This window comes from Echinops telfairi, unplaced genomic scaffold (genome assembly GCF_000313985.2).
Source record: "Echinops telfairi isolate 266 unplaced genomic scaffold, ASM31398v2 ScPeMD7_1713;HRSCAF=2227, whole genome shotgun sequence".
Lineage (NCBI taxonomy): Eukaryota > Metazoa > Chordata > Mammalia > Afrosoricida > Tenrecidae > Echinops > Echinops telfairi.
Genome location: NW_022105611.1, coordinates 10,271,799 through 10,279,911, shown reverse-complemented (window position 1 = coordinate 10,279,911; position 8,113 = coordinate 10,271,799).

Below are 8,113 nucleotides of genomic sequence, written 5' to 3'. Positions count from 1 at the left end.
TTTTTGTGGTAAATTAGGTGCCTCGGCTGATATTCGGGTCAGCTTATCCTCGAGTATATATTTTATGTACCATAGTTTTTTGATCCATTCGTCTGTTGATGAAAATTTGGGTTGTTTCCAACTGCTTGCAATTGTGAACTGTGCCACGATGAACAGTGGAGCACAGATATGACTGTAAACTTTTATGGGAGTGGACAGCCTCATCTTTCTTCCATTGAGTGGCTGGTGAGTTTGAACCACTGACCTTTTATTTCAGCCCAACACCTGACCCACAGCACTACCAGGGCTCCTTTTGGAGGTCCTTTATATATTACAGAAAGTGGGGTATGCTTGTGTAACCCTCACTAGTCATAAAATTCTCCAGCATACCATAACTTTAAACCCTTTTATTGAAGTCACTGTATGGTGGTTTCTTTGGAAGTCACAGATGATTTGTAGGGAAGCATTAGAAATGATTCTCAGAAATGTGGCTCACTTGAGATAAGCGGCCATCCAGAAGGGCTGTAGGTCAAAAATTGTACTCTACTCTTACTACATCTTTGGGAGAAGTGGATTCTTCAGTGATTATTGGAAGTATGCAGGTGGTTGAAATGGCTGGCAATTTGCCACTGGAGCGATCTTAAGCAGGGAGCACTTTATCTGCTTTCTTAAAGCTTCACCACTGTACGCATTTACTTTCATCAAGGACAAAAGTAATTGTGGCCAGACTGACCTAAGTACTCTATCTTTGTGACTCTGCGCTGACAAATTTATTGCTTTGAGTCCCATTTTCAATATTTGGAGAGCATACCATGTAGCATCTTTGTAAGGATTGACTGAGATGTTATTTATACTCTGTCTAGGGCCTGGTATAGCATTTGCACTCAGATAATGAAAGCTATTTTGTATTAGTCTTTAAGTATATTTGTTCCCTCCTATGTTCTCATAATTCTAGACTCCCTAGAGTAGCTGCATGCTCGAAGTCAGTTGGACTTTGTGAAACTTCCTTCTCTTCAATATGGAGCTTGTAGGTTACTAAACCTAAAATTGTTCTCAGGAGGGAAAGGAATAGACAGGAAATTGTAAATGTACTTGTAATTAAATGATTCAAGTTGAAAAAAAAAAAAGGCTTTATTTCATGAAGGACAAATCTGTGTGTGTGTGTGTGTCTTTTCCGATCCTCACATGGATAATTCCTCTGTCGTCTACAGAATCAAAACCTGTTGTACCAGCTTCCACACGAGCCTTTTCTGTTCTCCTCACCACGACCTTGTGTTCTAGCAGCAAGCTCTCTCAGCACTCTGAACAGACCTCTCCAGGGGGAGCCAATCAGGGTTTGTTCTATGTGAACAGGACACACTATGTGCCTGCTGGCTCTGGAATCGTGCTGTGAGATAGTCCTCTTGTTTTCTTGGCCACAGCACCTCTTCTAAGCATTGCTTATAATCATTTATTCCTTTGTCTGTATCCCTTTCTAACAAGGAGCTCTTTCAGAGGCCAGGCCCATAGTTACCTTTCTATCCTCCAGGGCTTCACATGGTGCCTAGGCCGTTGTCTAAGGAAAGACGAGGCGATAGATAGAGAAATGATGGAAATTTTACAGTGCGTTATAATCAGGGCAATGTAGTAAGTATAATTTTCCATTAGCCTCTGCTCTCAGTCACATCTACATCTTTCTCAAGCGCTGCTCCTGACATTGTCATCTCCCGGGAAAACTTCTGACATCTGAGAATTTTGCAGCTCCATCTTCCTGCTCGGTCAACTTTAAAGAATCAGCAACATCTGCAAGTGAAAGCAGGATGGGTAGGGGCAGGGAGCAGAAATTGTGATTCGCTTTTAATGAGGCTAACTGTTCTGAATATCAAAGTCGGTTTGCATTCTCATTAGCAAGTCCCTTAAATTGTTTGAAATGCTCATAAAGTCAGGATTGCAAATTTAGAGATGAATCTCTTACACCTTAGCTTCCTGTTGAGTGGAGATTATTAATTGTATCCTTTCTCATCAGCGTTCCCCATACAGCTCTGGTCTTTATTTTTAGCCGACCCCCTATTGTCAGCCGCTGTCTGAACCAAATCCACTCTAGTCTGGTCAGGAGATGGGGATTGAAATCTAGGACAGAAAGAAAAAGGAAACCTAAGAAACGTAGTCAACATTCCTGAGCAAAGGAGGCATGGTAAAAAGAGCTACCCTCCTTCCAAATTGCAGATCCCAGAGCACTGTCACCCTCCACTGCTGGACCTCCTGCCCTCCTCTTTTCTAGTGCCAAGTGCAAACACTTCTGTTAAGGTTTGTGGCCAGTGCACAGTGCATCTATTCTCTTGTCTTTAAGCTGTGAGCCCTTACTCCCTAAAGAGGAGTCACTGCTCAGGATAAGCTTATGCCTGCTTTACTTTCGGTTACAGTTTGACTTTATGTATATTCCTAAGCAATATAGTAATATGTTTGGCAGGATTTGAATTTTATGTAATAGATATCATGGCTGAATATTTCCTCTGTGGCCTTTTCACCCCATGCAATTTGTTTTTGAGATTCAGCCATGTTGATGTGTGTCCCTGTAACTTATTAATTTTCATTGCTGGTAGAATTCTACTGTATGAGTATATGGATAACCAAAGTCTTTAGCCAACATACTTGGTGTGCCAGATATATTTCCAAATATGGACTACTTAGGTTGCTCTTATGAACCTAATAATATAGGCACCCTGGTGGAGTAGTGGTTACACATTGGGCTGCTATTCACAAAGGTCATCACTTCTAAACCAGGAGAAACATGAGGCTTTCTATTCCTATAAAGAGTTATCGTTAAAGAAAGCTGATGGTGCCCGGCTATCAAAAGATATAGTGTCTGGAATCTTAAAGGCTTGAAGAGAAATAAGCAACTATCTAGCTGAGGAGGAACAAAGCCTACATAGAAGAAACACACCAGCCTGTATGATCATGAGGTGTTGATGGGATCAGGGATCAAAGACCCAGAACAAAAAAACATATTTATGTGAATTGGCGGGGTGGGGTTGGGTGGGGTGGTGGAAGACCCAAAGTCCATCTATAGACAATCGAACATCCCCTCACAGAGGGGTCACAAGGAAGAGATGAGCCAGTTGGGGTGCAGTATAGCACCAACAAAATGTACAACTTTCCTCTAGTTCTTTAATACTTCCTCCCTCTCTTCCACTACTATCATGACTCCAATTCTACCTTACAAATCTGGCTAGACCAGGGGAAGGTATGGAGAGAAAGGGGGACCTGATCACAATATTTGATATATAACCCCCCTACCCGCTCCCACTGCCACCACCACAGGGGTGAAGGGAGACAGCGGTAGGTGTAAGACATGAAAGTTTTTTAATAAATTATCAAGGGCTCATGAAGGAGAGGGGCGGGGAGGGAAAAATGAGGAACTGATACCAAGGGCTCAAGTAGAAAGCAAATGTTTCAAGAATGATGAGGGCAACAAATGTACAAATGTGCTTGACACAATGGATGGATGGATGAATTGTGATAAGAGTTGTATGAACCTCCAATAAAATGATTTTTAAAAAAGGAAGAAAAAAGAAAAGGATGATGGTAACATATGTACAAATGTGGTTGACACGATGGATGGATGTGTGGATTGTGATAAGAGCTGTAGGAGCCCCCAGTAAAATGATAAAAAAATAAATAAAAGAGTTAGAGTCTCAGAAACTCACAAGGGCAATTCTATCCTATCCTATAGGGTTGCTATGAGCTGGCATCGTCTAGATGGCAGTGAGTTTGAGTTTATATATATATTATGATAATATATAATATTACACTGTAATATAATATCTTACAGAGTATCTCTAATAGAATCTGAAGAATCATTATTTTCTTTCCTTTTTTTAAAAAAAAGCATTTTTATTAGGGGCTCATACAACTCTTTTTATTTAAGACCCCAGACACTATTCTTTGGGATAGTGGGCACCATTGGATTTCTTCGTCACACTTTGTTATGAGGGCTAGTATTGAGCAGGGCTACAACATGAGAACTAATTGTTCTTAGATTAGGGCTATGTTTAAGTGCAAGATCAAAATCCATTCATATTTTAAAAAATCATTTTATTAGGGGCTCATACAGCTCTTATCACAATCCACACATACATCAATTGTACAAAGCACATTTGCACATTCGTTACCTGTTATCATTCTCAAAACATTTCCTCTCCATGTAAGCCCCTGGCATCAGATCCTCATGCTTTCCCCTAACACTCCACTCCCCCCTCACTCATGAACCCTTGATAATTTGTAAATTATTATTTTGTGATATCATACATTGTCCGACGTCTCCCTTTACCCACTTTTCTGTTGTCTGTCCCCCCAGGTAGGAGGTTACATGTACATCCCTGTAATCAGTTCCCCCTTTCTACCCCACCCTCCCAGTATCGCCACTCTCACCACTGGTCTTGAATGGATCATCTGTCCTGGATTCCCTGTGTTTCCAGTTCCCATCTGTACCAGTGTACAGCCTCTGGTCTAGCCAGATTTATAAGGTAGAATTGGGATCATGATAGTGGGTGGTGAGGAAGCATTTGGGACCTAGAGGAAAGTTGTATATTTCCTCATTGCTGCATTACACTCTGACTGGCTCGTCTCCTCCCTGAAACCCTTCTGTAAGGGGATGTACAGTTGCCTACAGATGGGCTTTGGGTCCCCACTCTACACTCCCCCTCATTCACAATGAATGATTTTTTTGTTCTTTGATGCTGATACCTGATCCCTTCTACACCTTGTGGTCACACAGGCTGGTGTGCTTCTTCCATGTGGACTTTGTTGCTTCTGAGCTAGATGGCCACTTGTTTACCTTCAAGCCTTTAGGACCCCGGATGCTATATCTTTTGATAGCTGGACACCATCAGCTTTCTTCACCACATTTTTTTATGCACCCATTTGTCTGAAGAAGTATTTTTGGCTAAAACACAGAATATTTCTAGTTTAAATGTAGGAAATAGTCACACTGAGTGGAATGATAACAATACTAAATAGCCTTATGTTAGGCTTTACTGATAAATGAGTTATGGAGACATATTTAGTTTCCAGCATTTAGGGATTGCAGACCTACGCCATAATTACTGTTCAGTTCTCTCTTCAGTGGAGACATTTTATTAGTTTCTTGTTTTTAAATCTATTTAAAAAGTACTACTGAGATCATGGCTACTAAACACCCTCCCCTCCCCCAACCCCCCTGAAAATCAGAGGATAATGTTTCGTCTCTGTATCTTCATGGCATAGCACAGGGCTCAGTGAATGTGCTCTGGATGAATGAATACGTTCCTAGGCACTTTGCCTCTCATGAGAATTATAGAACCATATCAAAATCACAAAAAATGAGTCCCAATGAAAGAGTTTAATTTAGCAATGTCATTATAAAAAGAATGCAATAAGGTCCCTCAGATACATAAGGTCCCTCAGCAATATCAAGAACCGTTTCTTATATTGCTGGCTAGTTAGAATGTCCTCTTATGTATAATAGATCTTCCCAGGGCATTCTATTAATTTAAAGTATAATATTAGTATAAATCATAGTGGCACTTCATATTTTCCTCTATTCTTCCATATGTAAGTATAGAAGATGCCATATGCACAGTTAGAAGGGTCAAATACAGACCAAGAGATGGGAAATTGAGGTAGTGGCCTCTCTAAATTTTTTGAACAAACCCTACACTGCATCAGTTACAATCTCTCTCTGTGTTTCCCTACACTGTCTCAGTTATAATCTCTCTCTGTGTTTCCCTACACTGTCTCAGTTATAATCTCTCTCTGTGTTTCCCTACACTGCATCACTTATAATCTCTCTCTGTGCTTCCCTACACTGCATCACTTATAATCTCTCTCTGTGTTTTGTGAGGCTTTGGGGTAGAATAGGAGAGAGACAGAGGGCAGCTGTACCCAGAGATCTGTTGGAAAGTCTTCGATGGCTGCACTTTATTCCACCCAGTGAAGGAGAAGGGTCATGAAAGGAAATGTCATGTCCTCTCAGCTCTGTGACTTGACATGGCCTGTTCTGTTTCACCCTGTCTGCAGACCTAGTTTTCTCTTCACAAGGTTAGTTCCGAATATTTGTGCTGACACACAGGCTGGGGTTATCCATCAGTTTCTAAGTCGAACACGGCTACTATATATATATATATATATTAAAGCTTTCTTCATAATTATACTCATCATTCAAAAAAACCCCCAAACAAACAGAAACCTGAAGATGTCTGGGTTATACTGTACTGACTGTTTCAAGTCTCTGAGAAGGTTGTTTCTCTGTTCATTGAACCTCATTAATTCAACAAACACCATCTGAGAGGCTGTGCTGGGTGCTGAGCACGTCAAAGATAAATGAGGCAAGGTCTTCAGACACCTCAGTGTATCTTGGAACAGCTATGGAAACAAGCAATTACAATCCAGGGAGAAGGCTGCTCTAACCATACATCATATGCACAAAGTGGGTTGAGAGAACAGCCAAGGGAGCACTTATATCCCTCTGGCGGTACCCAAGAATGGCTTTCTTGGAGGTAATTTTCTAGGAGGGCAGTGTCTTAGGCAGATCATGTACAAAGCTCCAGAGATGTGGTACAGGCAAGATATTTGTAGGAGGATCTGGTAGAAGAAGTTCATAATATCACACCTGAATAAGATGCTCAACAGTTAAGAAAAACCAACATGCTTGTGCACACCTGTGGACAGACACACTCTCCTGGGAGTTGGGGTTCAGAAAGGGCTCATTTCATACTACAGTCCAAGGCAGACCAAAGCAGAAGTATCCTGAGTGTCACACGGATGAAACTGGGGGCCTTACAGACTCTGACAGCTGGAGGGAGCTCTGAGCGCATGCCTCTCAGGTATCAAGCAACTGTGATGAGGGTGGCCTTTTCCGTGGCATTCTAGGGCAAAATCTCATTGCGAGCATTTTTGAAAAAGCACCAACATTTAATAACTTTGCCCATTGTTTCAAATCCACTGGTGCGCGATTAGAAAAGCAAGGACTTATTCTTAAAGCCGTGATTACATAATATAAGTAAACAGGCTTAGAAAAAAGAAGAGAACCAATAACCTATAAAGACACAGAGTCAGCTGAGAATTCTGCCCCATTTTCTGAGAGAAGAGCTAAAAGTAGATTCTGAGAAGAAAATGATAGACATAAATAAAAAAGCCACACCTCTAGGCTAGAGATTGATTAGGATTGCAAGAAGATACACTTAACCTAATTATGCTAAAGCAACTGTAATTAGGTTAAGAGGAGTTTAGAGTGTTAATATTTCAAGGATACCTAGACCTCTAAAAGTTTTCCAGTAAAGAGCTCCCCGGGAGGAGAGCTAGGCTCCTCCTCTGAAATGCCTTTCCACATTGTCCTTGAGGTCAGGTCCTCCCAACGTGTTTGCTCACAGAATCCTGACTTCTTCACAGAACGTTTGCTCATCATTGTATCCCAGAGCCTAACACAGAGCCTGCACATAAACTTATTTCAGTTATACTGGATGAAGCATACTTCCAAATGGAATCTTTGGGATATTTTGTAAATTTAACCGTCGACCCGGTTTTTGACAGTCTTATTTTAATGGTTTCATTTTCACAGTATAGCATGTTTTTCCAACCTTGAGGAACTTGTCAATTACCCTTTTCACTTTTTCTGAAAGGCCTGGAAAGGCCTGACCCAAGTCATGATCTCTTTAATCATCTCATGCATGCAAAAGCTGGGTAACGAAGAAGGAAGACTGAACAAGAATCGATATATTGGAGACGGATTGGCATAGTGGCTGCGTCCATGGGCTCCAACATAACAGTTGTGGAGACAGTACAGCGTAGTGTCTTATTTTGTTGGACATAGGGTCCCTGAGTTGGAACCAACGTGATGGCACCTAAAAACAGCCAGAGCACCGGAGTCTCCACTGTTCTCGTCTCCACACCTTGTGTCCCGAGTCTTCCCACTTGGGAAGGTTTGTCTCCTTGACTGTGGCAGAGGACATCCTTTCCCCAGTGTTCACCATTTGGGTTGCCCTGGAGTCAAGTTACCATGAAACTACAGGTTCACAAAAAGGACATCAGTGGGGTAAAACCAAATCTCACATTTGCATCTGCAGCCATGGTGTCACATATTGAGTTAGAGACCTCCGACAAGGTGCTTGAAAACATC